We start from the raw sequence: 14,671 nt of genomic DNA, 5'->3' as shown, positions 1-14,671 counted from the left end.
ACTTAAGCTTTTCAAAGCAAAACAAGTAGTTTACAAATTGGAACCTCCTGTGACCACATGAAATACACACACCTTTCCTCCATTCATTCTTTAAATGAGGACCTGAGTCAACTCCTTCACAACAGTTACCATTTCCCAAGTCTGCAAACATTTTCCAGAGGTGGGCTTTATCTTTTGGAATACCATCATGACATGCTTGGTAGTGTTGTAGCTGGAGAATTTTAAGTGTTTAACCTTCAGAGGAAATGTATGTAACTATGTTAAAAATTCCTGTGAAAAAAGTAGGTCTTATATATGCGTCGCAGTCAGTTTTCACAGTTCTTTCCTTTTTTTAATTACCCAAGGCATTCTGGTTACAGAGCTACAAAGTAATCTATTTTAAACTGGGGTTTACAGTGATCTAATGGGCACAAAAAGCATATGGAATTAGGAAACATTTACTTCGCTTCCCCTTCTTTTTATGTTGCCAAATATATTTAAATCAAACTTGTTTTAAAAACAAATATTCCCAGGGTAAAGACTTTCATATCAACTTCTAGTTAAGTTGTTTCTGCTGAATTAGAAACCTCTGGCAGTTTTTTCCCACTGAAATGTAAATGATGACATATCATTAACTAGCAGCATTACACCACTAAAATACTAAGACTGTCTTGCTTGCCTCAAACTTCCCTTTCCTTAAGTGCAATGCCTTAGAGGCAGCAGTGTTTAAATGGTACAAAGTACTCTACTAGCACCAGCCTGAATCTTTATTTAGGAGAACAAGCTTCACATTCTTCCCTGCTAATGCAGTATATGGGCATGTTCAGCTCCTCCATAAAACACACTCATACACTATTACTGTCTAAACCAAGGTACAGTACTGACATGACAGATTCATGTTCCCAGCTGTGACATAAGGGCTCTTTGACAATACCACAGTGAAAGCCCTATTAAGAAAACATGTGCCGGACAGTGCATCTGATGCAGTTAAATGCTATAAAAGATTTTCCAGGTGTTAATGAGTTACACGAGCAGAATGAAAATGAGATGGATCCGTGTGCTTGGAAATTCTCAAGAAGCAGGACCCAGGCTCTCAGAGAGACACACAAACAGCGCTTTATAAGCATCACTGGCCACGCTCTGCACCTGACCGCGTGAGGTGATGAGCAACCCTGACTATTCACTGAGGGAACTGTTCATTGAGGATCGTTTGCATGGGAAAAGACAGATTTTCATGTCTTCCTGCAGTTTACTGCATCCTTTTTATTTTGCTTGATTTCTGAGAAAGCACTAGCTATTTTCCCCTTTTTAAGGTTTTTCTTTCTTTTCTTTTTTTTTTTTTCTCCTGAAGAAAAGGAAAACATTGTTCCTGTTTCTTCATTTCTTCTTCTTAGTTTTATGAGGGATTCAGCTTGACCCAGTACAGATAAGAAAGTGTCATTTAACCCACATTAAAGTATCACTACTTACAGTTTATGCTTTTAAAGGACAGAAATACAGTCTTCTGCATACTTGGAAACAGCAGTGGTTGAAATTTTTCAAGGCAGTGTTGAAACTTAAGATATATTCCCTTAAGCTATGTATAAAACCATATATATGGGCTGCCTTGAAAATTTCAACCACTGATATTTCAGAGTATGTGCATAGATTGTCTTACACATCAGGTACCCAATGTAGGATTGTTTATTCATATAATGTGTTGACTCGATAAAAGGTTGTTTCATTTCTTTAGTATGTGTGAATTTTATGGTCACTGCCCTTGAGGAGCTAAGTTTTGTTTTATCTACATGACAGGTACAATGTGGGAAGGCTGCAATGCAGATTTTTCCACGCTGTTGTGACCACAACCTCAGTCTTAATCCTGGCATACAATTGTATCCAGGAAAAAAGATAATTTTGTCTCCATGCTAATTCCAGCCTGATACTCCTTAAAGGGGAAGCTCTCAGTAATACAAGATCCAATGGAGTCTCCTCTCAGAATTTAATTTAGACCCACCTGTTTTATTTCCCACAATGACATGTCACTACTATTTTACTTTTCATTTCCAATCTAATATCCCAAGTCCTATTCCAGCTCTTCCCCCACGCCAAGGGTTACTTGAATTAACTTGGAGAATTACATTTTCTTAAACATGTAAGAAGACTAGGTGGAGGGAATGAGCAAACCAGTCTGAGAGCACATTGACAGAGAATCTTGAAATTTACATCTTAAGGGTTAAAATTCCTCTGGCTTGACAGGTGTTCTGTGCAAATGTTGCATTCACACAATGTAGTATCTGACCATTTAACCATATGTCAAACAATCTCCACTATGACAACCAGATGTAGACATTGCCATGGAATGAAATTATCATTTTATTAATTACCCTTTAATTAGTTGATACAGCAGGAACATGCAGTAATTTAGTCATAATTGGCCTGACTGAGACTCAGTACTTAAAGGGATGGAATCTGTTTGTGAGACTACTTGTTATGAATAACAATTATATCTGTGACAATGCAATTTTATTATGAAGACGTACTGTGCATTCCAAACAACTTTTAGGTATAAAATAATATTCAGGATTTAACTACAATTTGCTTGCAAATGTTTTCCTTGAATATAAGTGTGTAATCCTCTGCGTACTTTGCTAAACAAGTATAACAATGCAAGAAAAACCTCTTCCCAAACTTATTGTGATGGCCAAAGCATGTTTTTGTTTCATTTTAGAGAAACGAGGAGACACTTGGTAAATTTTGTATTTGAAAATGGAGGAAAAAAACCTTCAGACCTCTCAAAATCTTGTTACTGGTCTTCAGATTATTCTAGAGTTTAACATGGTATTTGTGTAGGGGATACACTATACAGATTTTTAGAAACATCCTCTGTCAGAACATCGCAAGCAGCAACTTGAGCAGTGTCTCTTATCCGATCACTTGATCACACTTTTTGGATTTCTGTAAGAAGAGTAGAACATCTTCAGGTTTCTTGGACTAGATAGGTGCAAATAAAGTTAGCAACATCTTCCTCTAGACTGTGCTAGTAAGTAAAATGCCTTGAAGACGTCCTTTCAATACAGCTTGCAACTGAATCAGGACTACTCTTCATAGACAGAATACTGAGTACCACTGTGGTAGGCCAGAGCACATTCAACAGCTTAATAAAAATGCTCGTAAAGCAGATCTGAACATCGGCCCTTACAGACCCAGTTGGTGTGAGCTTTTTTTACCACCACTTTGGACAAAATTCTGGAGTAACCATTCTGTCCTTACTCTTCTAATCACTGTGACCTGGGTGAAGACTGCAGTGTTTTATATTGGTTTTATACTGTTAGACAATACGCCTCACGTTTTCCATGTGACTTTCCACAAAAATCTCACAAAGTGCAGGTCAAAACCCTCAACAAACACAGCTTCAGCAAAATACAACAAATCACTTAACTTTTCAGAGTTGAATTAAAGCTCTCTTTTTGGGTGGGTTTTTTTCTATAATGGCTAACTCCTGGCTTTCTGCATGTGCAGGGACAGAAAATTATACTTAACTAAATTACTTTTTAAACCTTGCCCAATTCCAACACATTTATTTATTTATTTATGATAGGTGGGCAGGCTGTGTGGATGTCTCCATGCCAAATGCATCTTTCATATAACTACTCTAAAGTCAAATAAGTTATATGAAGGATGAGTCTGTTTCTTTTACAATTAGACTTCAAGTAATTCTTTTACTTTGCTCAAATGACGAGGGACTGTTCTGTTAAGTTTTCTTTGTTTTAAACATAACATCCTTCCGCCCTGTCTGATAATTAATCCACTCTTATGCTTCCTTATCACAAATGTATATATATGGAAATAACACGCTACACAGGAAAGAAAAACATTTTTTGCCTATGGTGCCATCTTTCAGTTAGTATCAGTAAGTCATATTCTGTTGCTTCTAAGTGCGTCTTGCTTGACAACTTATAACCACCTCCGGTACAGACACACGCAGGTTGTATTTTCCTGCTGTGTCACAGGGAATAGCTAACACAGTGTAACAAGAGATCATTTCATTAGATTGCCATGAAAGAGTCACCGCTGCAAGGAACTCGAGTTGAACGGGGACACAATCACAGTGTTACAAACTCCACAGTTTACCATTAAAACCTTGTGTGCCTGCCTGAAAAATGTCTTAGAGCAGCACAAAAGCTGGCACCATTAGCTTTCATCCCTGCTGAGTTGGCAATAAAGTGCACACATAAGTAAAATGCATTAATTGGTATTAGTCAATCTAGTTAAGATGTTCATTCTCCAGCCATCTTCAGATTTCATTTCCATAAAATAGGATTTCTTTAAGTCTCATAATTTGATTTTGTCCAGCCCGAAATGATGTTGACACAGTGGCAGCAAAAGCACAATTACACCCTAGCTTTACAAAGGTGTTCTCTAGCTAAATAGACCGGGACCCACGTGCTCTCATTCTCACAAGGAAAAAAAAAAAAAAAAAAAAAAAGAAAACCTGCAGAAGAGGAAAAAGTGATACATTTCCCTATCATTTTCCTATGGCTATTTTTCTTTCCTTTTCCCCGTATTTTTTCTACCGTGCACTACTGATTACTGCACTTTAAGATCAGAATGAACAATTAACTGTCTAATTATTCCAGTCACACCAAGCCACAATGAAATCTTTATTCAGTGTTTACAGCAATCTTTGGCAGAGACTGTCTTGCTGTTTTTAAACCAAGAAGAACTGCTCCCTTTGGCACCCCTCAGCATCAGCTGCCTGGGTTTCAGAGCTGGATGCCAATAATCAGTCTCCTTTTTCTCTTCCAAAGTGGCTATTTTTTTTTTAAGGGTGAAAAGACCTATTCTCATCAACTCCCCATATATTCTGCCTGATTTATGTCCCAGCCACTGGGTCTCTTCCTTCCGTATCTTTTACCATTTGTGTTCCCCTCGCACCCCCTCCGCGCCGCTCCCGCAGCGCCCGCCGAGCCCCGCAGTCCCCGGACGCCCCCGGCGCCGGGGCAGGGGGTGTGTGTTCCGCCTCGGGAGCCCCGGCGGGGCGAGGGGGGTAGTTTCCAGCTCCGCTGTGCAGCACCCCCCGGCCCCCGCACACCTTTCTCTGTAGGTGTTCCGCTTTCTGCCGAGAGCCCCCGCGGCGGCTACCGGCTCCCCGCCGCCTCCGCCCCGGGAAAGTTGGAGGGAGCCGCTCCGTGCGCCGGGCAGCTCCCGCCGCCCCCGCTCCGCCCTGCTCCCGGGGTCCCGGTGGGGACACCCCCCGCCCGGCCTGGCTCGGCTCGGCTCGGCCCGCCGCGGGAGTGCACCTGCAGCGGGGCAGGACTGTCCCAGGCAAACTCCAGAGCGACCCGGTGTGGGATTGCTCCGACCCTCTCCGCCTCCTCCTCACCCTCTGATTGCGGCTGGGCAGCTAGGGAGCCGGGGAAAGAAGGAAGGGAGCGGGCGGGGGCTGGGTTGGGGGAAAGGAACAAATCGGGAAAAAAAGACCAAAAAAACCCACAACAAACCCTAAGAAAAAAAAAAAAAAAAGAAGAAAAAGAAGAAGGAAAAAAGCCTAAGAAAAAAGAGAAGGGGAAAAAGAAGAAAGAAATAAAAGAAGCGAAACCAAAAAGACAGGAGAAAAGAAAAAGGGGGGAAAAAAGAGGGGGGAAAGGGAAAAAGCAGCAGCCGAAGTCCCCGAAGGGCAGGACGCGTTACCTTGCCGTGTGCAGGAGCTCCCGGCTGCCTCCCGGGCGCTGGGACTTCCCTCCGCCGCCGGCTGCGCCCCTCACACCGCCGCGCCCCGCCGCGCCTCCCGCAGGGGTCGCGCCGGCCGCCTGCGCGCAGCGCTGCGCCCGCTCCTGGCTCGGGTGCGGAGGGCGGCTGGGCGCGGGGGCTGCGCGGCGCTGCGCGGCGGGCTGCGCGCGGGGCTCGCGGCGGGCGGAGGAGGAGGAGGAGGAGGAGGAGAAGGAGGAGGGAGGCTCACGGCCGCCCCGCTGCCCGGAGCTGCCCCCGCTGGAAGCGGCCGCCGCTGCCCCTGGCTCCGCGAATATCGCGGCGGGTCTAACGGTACCGCGGGGACCTGCGGGAGGCGATTGGTGCCGGGGAGCTGCGCCCTCCTCCGCCGCCCCCCCGCGCCCCCCTTCCGCCCTCCTTCCCGGGGAACCCCCCCAGCTGCTGCCCCCGGGCCCCGCGCAGCTCCGCGGCGGTGGGGGAAGCAGCCCCGTGTCCCTCCCTCCTTGCCACAGGGCTTGTCACATCTCGGGAGGATTGCAACACGCACCGCACGGGCTGCGGGAAAATGGGCTGCCGAGGCGGACCAGAAGCAATACCGGAGAGACGAAGCGTTGGTTTGTTTAACAAAAAGGGTGCGGAGATGAAAGCTGAATTTCTTCAGAGGGCTCAATTTTAGTTAATAAACATCCTGAAACTCATGTCAGAGCCACTTTTACGAGGGTGAACAGTGCAGTTTCCTGGAGGGTTTGTGTAAGACTTTGGAAAAACAACCAAATAATAAAGGGGTTTTACGTCCACAGTTAAAGATCATTTTAGTGTTCATAAAAGCTGCCAGACTTGCTGAAATACTCCCTACCCACAGAACAGCAGCAAAGACAGCAGCAGGACAAGGCACCCTGTCTGCCTACCAATTTGCCTCAATCTTGACATGAAGTAACGAGGAGGGCAGATATTTCTTACACCGTCCCTGTGCCAGCCTTCATCTTTCTGCACAGTGTGGCAAGGTAGCAAACTTGTACCAACTTTGATGGCATGTACATGTGAAAGACATAGGGAAACTTGTCCACTGGGGTGTGAGAAGGTTATTACCTCTGTAATAGCTCCCTGTAGTAATAACTTCTTTTCGGTGCCAGCGCAGAGCCCATTCCCCGTCTCAGTTAAATTGGTAAATCTCAAGCAGCTCCACTAAACTCAGAGCAGAGCTGTGCCCCAGCAGTCTGTGGCCAAGCCTACTGGCAGTAGGAGACTCTAAATCTCATTATCAATTCCTTGGGACACTGCCAGTCCCTCAACAATTAGATCTTGAGATGAAGATTCAGATTATACAGTCAAGACTTGGGTCTTTTTCTCTCCAGATTTGCACTAATGATTATTTGCAGAACTAAGGTCACACTGGCTAGTTTTCTGGGCCCGCATTTTTCATATTGATCGTAACGCAGTCATTTCAGCATTACAAAAGAAAAAGAGCAGTCAAATCTCTGGAGAGAAGATGTTGGAGGTTTGTATGCTGGCAAAGTGCCCAAATCAAATGATGAATTGCAGCTATGATAAATGAATACTTTGATGTGTTGGGAAGCAATATGATGGTCTCCCAGTTTCCTCTATTGCATGTTTGTCTTTGGGCTTCTCAGGCTGATTGAACATTTTTAAGCATAACAGTCCAAGGAGGCAGAAATGGCTCTCATCAGCATTGCTGGTCAGCGTCAGAGACTCAGCGCATTTCTGGTAATGATAAGGCAAAACACACACCTCAGTACCACTTTTCCACAATATTAGGACAGAATACTTGTAATAACATCCTGGAAAGTTATCAGTACAGCATTACTGCTGGGAGTCTGATTACAAAAGCAATGACCTCTTACTAGAAATGAATGAGCTGGTTACTGAATCTGTGTGTATTTTTTTCTAGACTGGAATTTTATTCCCAATACTTCTTTCTTGTGGTCTCTATTTTTCTGCTTCAATATAGTATACTCAGAATACATATCATTATAATTTAAAAGGCTAAACAGATGCCACTTGAAGAGTTTGCATCTCAGTTTGAGGGTAGTCTGTGAGTTTGGGTTTTTTCCCTCCAGTTAGACCGCAGTAAGGGGGGAAAAAAAATAGAACAAAATACATATGACAGCTTTAACAGAATGGTGACTGCAGTGGACACTTTAATTATGGGATATACCACAGCACCATGAAACTAAAATGCAGATACTGTCTATTGTTTAAGGTTACGATTTAGGTTTAATATATAGCACATAATGCAGCACTCGTATGTGACACACAAAACCCCAAAGAATTCTACAACATACAGAGTGAGCACTGGAAAAAATCTACACATTTAATATATGAGAGCCTCAGTTTCACATATAGAGCTAATGGATTGTCCGAACATTGTGTTTATTACAGCAGATGTGGCTGCGTACTCTGATGTCTGCCTCATGTGTTGTCTTCCTTTACAGGGTGTCAGTAATGTGCCTGTGGCTCATCTTTTCTAAGAGCTGTTTGTGATATACAGTAAAATAGGAGGAACTTACAGTTTCATTGAGTGCCTAGTGCTCCCCCCTTAGCTGAGGGCTAAATCATGCAATCTGAAGAGTGCTCTCCTATGCCTTAGAAATCAGATTTGAGAGTGCATTTTGCAAAGAATGTCTCAACACAAACACACCTGTCTCAACATTATATGGTTTCAACCACCAAGTTTTTTCAGGAAAAATGAGAGATTTCAAACATGCACAGGCACATATCATGTGCAGAACACATGGGTGAAAATGTATCTCACCTCCTTCCTCAAAAATAACAAATAAAATTACAATTTTAAATTAAAGAAACTGACCTTAACGTTCCAACCTCACATGTAGCATAAAAATCAATTCTGGAATAGAAAGCATTTTATTAAGCACAGTTGTGGTTAAATGTCCTTACATGAAAGGACTGAATCTTTTCTCTCCAATACTTGATGCCTCCATACTATACATAATAGTAAATCCATGCAAAATAGAGTAAAAAACACCAAGGAATGCAGCATGCTGAGAAGTTTTAAAATTTAGAGGCTTTCCAAGAGATGAAAGAAACATTTTGCTATCACTGTTTGAACAGGAGAATTTTGTATGCTGCAAGCTATTTGCACTGTTCTCCTACAAGGAGGACTTGGAAGAAGCAGCATTTTATATGGATATTGCTTATGTGTTCATATAGTTTTCTGTCTTGCAGGACTGAAATGAGGTATGAGTTACAAGTTACCTAAATGCCAGAGGTGAAGGAACAAGAGAGGAGAAAGCTGTAAAACAACTATTTTCCACTTTTGTGTTGCATTTCATGTCATACAGCAGCTTTTATGTTTCTGTCTTATACCTGTGCCTCACTTTATCCAGCTCTGTTCATGATTCTTCCTACCAAAAAAAAAAAAAAAAGGTTTTGGATTTTGCAGATATGGGCTGTGTTGTGATATCACTTTACAGATGGCTAATATGAAATGCTCATTCTTTACAAATACTAGAACCAGATATTTGCACCAGGAAGTGTTGGAAGAATTGATACAATATAGATTTTGTAGCACCTTCATGGCTTTTTCATATATTGGGTGCTCATTTAACCATTGTTTTGCTTTTGCAGTTAATCATAACCCAAACTGTATTGCTTTTTATTATGCAATAAACAATGGCTTTTCAAAATGCTACATTTTCTAAGGGCACTACAAATCTATTTGAGAAAGGGAAAAGGTGAATATTAAATAAAAATAATTCCCTATCCTGAACGATAAAATGAGGTCATCACCCAAAAGCAGTAAGTTTCCAAAGCAATAAAACAAAACTGCACATTGCTGAAGAAGTGACGTATAAAGACAATGCATATATAACAAGAATGGAGAAAGGAATATGTACAGTCATAAAATCACATCCACCTTTGTAAAATATTACTAAACCAGTAATAGGAGTAGCTTTCAAGTTGTCATGTCCACAGGCAAGAATACCAGCTCTAATTGTATCCAAGAAAGCCCAAAATGTCACATGCTGCAATGGTGAAATTCCTGAATGCTACGCAGTCTGTTTAGAAACTGTGCGTGCACACAAAATCCAGTGGTGAACTTAAAACGACAACAGCACAGCCAAAGTGAAGACATGTATATGGGTGTACCTGTCCTGCCACATGTATATGGATGTACCTCAGAACCTGTCATTCCACAGGCACCAAGCCACTACCTTCTCAGACACATGCCTTTCTTTTTGCCTCCACTCTTCCTGCCTCCCAGGTGACCACTGATGAGTCCCCAGGCCTAGCTCAGGACTAGGGCCTGAGTTTTCATCCTTTTCAGAGAGTTACCAGAGCTTACCATGGTCAGGCAAACCTTGTAAAGGTGTCCTCCCTCAGAACTGTCTGCCTTTGCTCTGCTTCTTTCCTCCTTTTGCCTTACTCAGTCACTTAATACAGTGACTTATCTTCTGTGTTGCTGATGTAGGGCAGGGGAAGGCCAATCTGACAAGGCTTTCTTCTTAGTCACCTTTTCCTCTATCTTGGTTAAAGAAAACCTTATTCAAACATATATTCAAAACTACTGGCCATTTGACAGCACAGCCTTGTTTTGGACTATCTCCTGCACTTTAATTTGTTTGCCTCTTCTGCTTCTTAAAAAAATTTCTCAGTTTATCATTTTAGTCTTGGTTTAGTGTATTGTTTCTTTGAAGGGATGTAGGATTTAGCATCTTCTTTCTCAACTGTTGTACTTAGGGAAGACACCAAACTGAACACAGACTTCTATTTCTGCCAAAAAGACCATCACCATGGTCTACTCCATTAGTAAACTCAGCAGAGTAATTTGTGGTCTGGAGCCACTGATGAAAACACTGCCTTTTCTCCTGCTGACAGTTGCATTAGCTTTTCCTTCACACTGAGGCTTTTAAACTCCACAGCAGTGCCAGGGAATCCTAAGGGTAGGAGTAAACTTTAAAGGTCTGGGCTTCATTAGTTTAGTTTGAAACCTTGATTTGGTTTCAAGACAGCAGCAACAATGTTCACAAAGTCCGATCCCCATCTGAAAACTTCACCCCAGACAGAGGGCATCATGAGGCTTACATGGCTGGGAGTCTCAGAGGGACCTGCCAAGGAATTGCCACAGCACCTTGGCCTTGTCCTGGCCTTTCCCTGACTGTACCATTTCAATTTGCTTACTTTTATCATATGGCATGTGAAATTTTCAAATGAAAAATACACGCAGTTGTTTACTACAATTTTACTTACTTTCAACAATTTTTTCCAACATTTCTTATGGAATGCTGATGAGCAGATTTTCTGCTCTTCCAGCCATTTAGTAAAACAATTTTGAATATCTCTAATTGCAGCAGTTAGGCAAAAGAAGTGAATTGTTTGCTGTGGTTTCCCTACTGCAGGATATGATGTGTGTACTGTGGACAAACCACAGGTAGGATGCCAGCTGGTATACAAGCAATTGTCAAATTGCTAGCTACACCCTTGTCTGCACTGAGAGAACTGCGGGTAATGAAGGTTTGTCTTCACCTCATGCATGATGACAGGGGCTAATGGGAAAGGAATAAAGTGAAGAAGGAAAACCACCTCACATCTCTCTATATGAATATTAAAAAGAACAGGCTTCTATTGTCAGAACTTAAGTCAGCGACGTCTGTGCTTGGACTGCTTTTCCTGATTGCACTGAATGTCACAATAAAAAATGCAGCATAATTCTGATTGCCCAGCACTGTTCATGTTCTCTCTATGGGAACTGGGCAGTGATTTTTCTTTGAATACATCATTTGCAGCTTGCTACAGTGATTCTGCAAAGTCAATACATATCCTTAGCAGAGAATGAAGGACATTATGGAGAAAGAGAGAAAGATACTACAGTGACACAGAAAGATGATTCCAATGCACAAGCACATTACAGTTTTCATTCACAGGAATAAAATTGCTTTTTTTTTCAAACACAAAGTATTTTTCAACATACATGCAATATGGTTATATCTAAAAAGAGCTCGTGTGCAGCTTATGCGTCAGTACTGACATAAACTCTCTGGCAGTGAATGATTGTATGATTATCTATTGTGCAAAGAAGATCTATTTATTGATTCAAGTCACATATATTTGCAAGGCAAGGTTTGTAGACACAGGTAATATTTTTTGTTAGACTAACTGATTAGAATGGAAAGACAGATCAGGCACACAAGCCCTTCCCAGAGCAAAATGTGGTCTGTTTTTCTCCCTAGGTACTCAAGCTAGCTTCATAAAGGATGTTACTTCTCCTTGCAAACTTAGCTTCTGTTACAGTCTTAGATCACCGTGACTATTACAACGCTGCTACTTATGTAATTATAAAATACCTGTCTCGGAACCTGGTTACTCCTCTGCATTATTAATAGTGTCTGACATGTTTCCACTACTGTATTGGGAATACATTTAAACAAAATCTTCTCCTGACCACCTGAAGTAATCAAATTGCAGCCTACAAGTGTTGAGGAAGTTTATGGAAAGCAATTTTCAGCCACAGGGTATTAGGCTGTGCTAGAAGTAGTCTGCTAGGAAGCAGTCACATCCCTTGGATGTGCGGGAGGTATACTCTGTCACTCCTGTGTCTTTGCTTCCACAGGTAACAAGAAGAGTTAGCAGGTCATCTGCCAGCTTTATTATTTGCCTCTTCCCTGAGATCATTGCTGTTGCAGGGAATGGCTTGAAGTATGTGTTTTCTGAGAGGACTTTAGGACTAAATGGGGAATAAATAAGAGAGAAGCCAGACAGGGTCCTCAGTCTCTTGTCCTGACTCAGGTAAGGCTTAGGATTTTCAATGGGACCTTGGCTTGAGCTCCAGAAATCCACCTCATTTTCTGAGAAATGTAGCATCTTTTTCCTCTTGAAATGTACATAATAACCTTTGAGTAATTCTGTTACAGTTTAGAGGGATCTCATTAACTGTGCCCCTTCCCTGTTTTTCACTTCTGTTTCTTCCAGACTTTGGTTCTGCTGATGACCAGAGGCAAAGAGCTCAGGGATCTCCTGAACAGAGTCCCCTGCTAGTCTCGTCCAGCTGAGGGCAAATGGTCTCACAGTGTGGAAACACGCTGGTGAAGAGTGCAGACATCCCTCAGTGCCCCTGGAGCCTCGGCAGGGGTTCTGAGGGCAAAGCTCTGCACCAGCGCTGGTCACTTTTCTCTGAGCAGGGACCAGTGCACAGGAGATCGCTGGGGGACAAAAAAAATGGGTGCGTTGGACTTCTCTGCAGGAATGCCCCTGGGGGATTTGAAGAATGCTCACTGGTCTGCCATAAGCAGTGTAGTGTGAACAATGCCAAACTGTCAACTACATCAATAAGGAGAAGTTTTAGTCTCATCTCACCCCTTCATAATCCCCACTGACAGGCAAAAATTGAACATGTCCTTAACACTGGAAGAGAGGAATCTATTTTGTAGTGTGCTACAAGCATGATCTAGACAAATTGCACATATATTTTATTTGAACCCATCATGATACAACATAACAAGGCATTTCAATTACCTCAACAAGCTACCAATACAACTTTATCATTTCAATTTTTCATCCCTTTTCTCCAACTCGACGTTTCTTCTATATATCACTGTAAATCTCATCAGTCCCAGCCCAGTTTAGGCTAATAAATTTCAGTTACCATCTCAAGCCTAATGAAAAGGGGAAGCTTGCAGTGAATAAAGCCAAAGGCCCCAGCTATTGCCTTGGGCTTTGAGCTCACTGCTCTGAATGGGGAGGTGGACAGGCTCATTCATCCCCGCTAGCTCAGAGACAGGCATGGCGCAGAGGGAGGCTGAGCTGTTGAGACCCATTGCAGTGAGCAGGGCTGCAGGGTTGGGCCACCCCCAGGAACAGAGCCATATGTCCCCCTAAAGCAAGATTTAGGCAATGGTTTGAAACACAAAGCCAGAGCACAGTCTTCATTGGCATACATAGAGCCCAAAGACAGACCAGGGCTGTGCATGCACGTCTGGGGCAACATACTTAACCACAGTAACATTTACAGTCTTCTGGCATGCTCTGCCTGTCTTGAAGGAAGGGGACAAGTTAAGTAGGAAAAAAGTTATTTGCATATTAGCTGAAAATGCACTGAGATCCCAATAGGGTGAGAGAAAACTAATTTTGTACTGTAATTATGTTTTTTCTAAAAGACGGTAATAAAGCCTAAGGTTTTCAAAGATTTTATGGATATGCGGAAGAGGCAAACAAGCTAAAATAATACTGCAAATCAACATACTTATACGTTTATTAATTCTGACTAAAATTTGCCACCTGTGACTGAGCATTTTACTAAATAAACCCCACAAATTATAGATTATTGTAGCTAAGAATCTTCATGGCACTGTTTCTTAAGCTCTGATACTGAAATAGCTCCACTGTAAATGAATATTTACAATAAATGTATCCTCATAAAAGTTCCAAAGCATTTTCTAGTGACAGTCTGTTCAACTATTTAGTGATCTGAAAGAAAACTCTCCAAGAGAAGTTCCATATCACTGGAGTACATAAAATATAGAAATCTATGAAAAATGACAAAGGCAGTATGTTACTGTTGAGGTGCCTCTAACTTGATTGCTAAGCTGGTTGAAGTAGCTTTTCATAAAAGAAATATGTCCTCAGTTTTCCTAGTATAGCTAGAATAAGAGCAAAGTCAACAAAAAGTCTCTTCTTTACTTTCCTTTGAAGATATTACTTTCTTTGGAATATAGTAAAAATCTGTGTTCAGGGCACGTTAGGTAATTCTGAGGCATGTGTTCACAAGCAGACACATAAGAGGCTAATTAGCATGCTTAAGAGCAACTGAAACTTTGTTTTGCATATGTAAATGTACCTGCCCAGCCTAAGAAGTGGGTTTTCCAGTATGCCCATGTGTCAGCTGGGTTTACCGGCTTAAAAAAAAAAAAAAAAAAAAAAAAAGTCTGATCCACCGCTACTGTCACTGTAGCTGTCACCACAGCACAATTCCGGCAGAAAACCTCAACACATATATCAGACCAAATCCTGTGGACCTTACTCAACC

At 42.2% G+C, this 14,671-nt stretch overlaps 1 protein-coding gene across 1 annotated transcript in view; it reads right to left on the bottom strand.

The window, feature by feature from the left end:
- The window catches only part of CDH20 (cadherin 20), a 117,685-nt gene extending 111,830 nt beyond the window's left edge, over positions 1-5,855 (bottom strand). Inside the window, exon 1 of the mRNA XM_037380741.1 lies at positions 5,653-5,855. The gene's annotated coding sequence lies outside the window, so the exon portion shown is untranslated. The remainder of the gene's footprint in view (positions 1-5,652) is intronic.
- Positions 5,856-14,671: the final 8,816 nt, after the last annotated feature.

The sequence above is a fragment of the Falco rusticolus genome, chromosome 3, assembly GCF_015220075.1.
Source record: "Falco rusticolus isolate bFalRus1 chromosome 3, bFalRus1.pri, whole genome shotgun sequence".
Classification (NCBI taxonomy): domain Eukaryota; kingdom Metazoa; phylum Chordata; class Aves; order Falconiformes; family Falconidae; genus Falco; species Falco rusticolus.
This window is presented reverse-complemented; position numbering and strand designations above follow the sequence as displayed.